The following is a 747-nucleotide window of genomic DNA, read 5'->3' on the forward strand; positions in this document are numbered from 1 at the left end:
CATGAAGTTAACACAGATTCTAAATGCACATCACAGATCACGTTGGAGGAAATACCAATGGAGAGCAAAGGGTTGGCTCGTAAAGAAGCACAGTTTTGCAAAGCAAGTTCTGGATGAGCATAATATCCCATATGAAAGTGCACTTGAGTTTGTCAAGGAACCTAAGCCTGTTATGTGAGTAAATAAACAAAATAAGACAATCATTCAATGTAAATACCTACGTAGGTACATCATTTTAGAGAGTATTGGATACTGTGAATACTGTGCTTTTTATTTTTAAATGGAACCATTTTTCCCTCAGCTTTGGAAATATGTACCTACCTAATTTTATATTCTTCCAAGTAGTGTCAAGTTTCTTTGCTGGGTCAATACCTATAAGAGCACCATTAAAATTTATTAAATATCCAAAATATGTCCATGAATCTACATAAATCCCAACATCATTTGCTTCCTTCCACAGATCATTTGATTATGCTCATGTGTTCAATCCACCCCAGCTTCGTAAAGATGCCAACCATCCTGACTTCAAACCAGTCCCTTGTTTTTCTTTTGGAGATAGCAATGTTCTACTTGAGGGTTTAGATCAGGCAAAACTATTGACAAACACAGTGGAAGTCAATGATGATTTGCCTGAGAAGATTTGGAAACTGAAAGAAGAAAATCCAGTTTCGGATGCTGTTCATAAGATTGTACAGAAGTGAGTATGTTCTTCACTTTACAAATATAATAATATTAATTTAAATTTTG

General features: G+C 34.9%; 1 long non-coding RNA gene across 1 annotated transcript; it reads left to right on the forward strand.

Moving 5' to 3' along the window:
• Positions 1–653, forward strand: LOC113473358. The gene is made up of 2 exons (XR_003395348.1): positions 1–174; positions 461–653. It is a non-coding gene; the product is annotated as an uncharacterized LOC113473358 (long non-coding RNA).
• The last annotated feature ends 94 nt before the right edge of the window (positions 654–747 follow it).

This window comes from Diaphorina citri, unplaced genomic scaffold (genome assembly GCF_000475195.1).
Source record: "Diaphorina citri unplaced genomic scaffold, Diaci psyllid genome assembly version 1.1 scaffold26393, whole genome shotgun sequence".
Lineage (NCBI taxonomy): Eukaryota > Metazoa > Arthropoda > Insecta > Hemiptera > Psyllidae > Diaphorina > Diaphorina citri.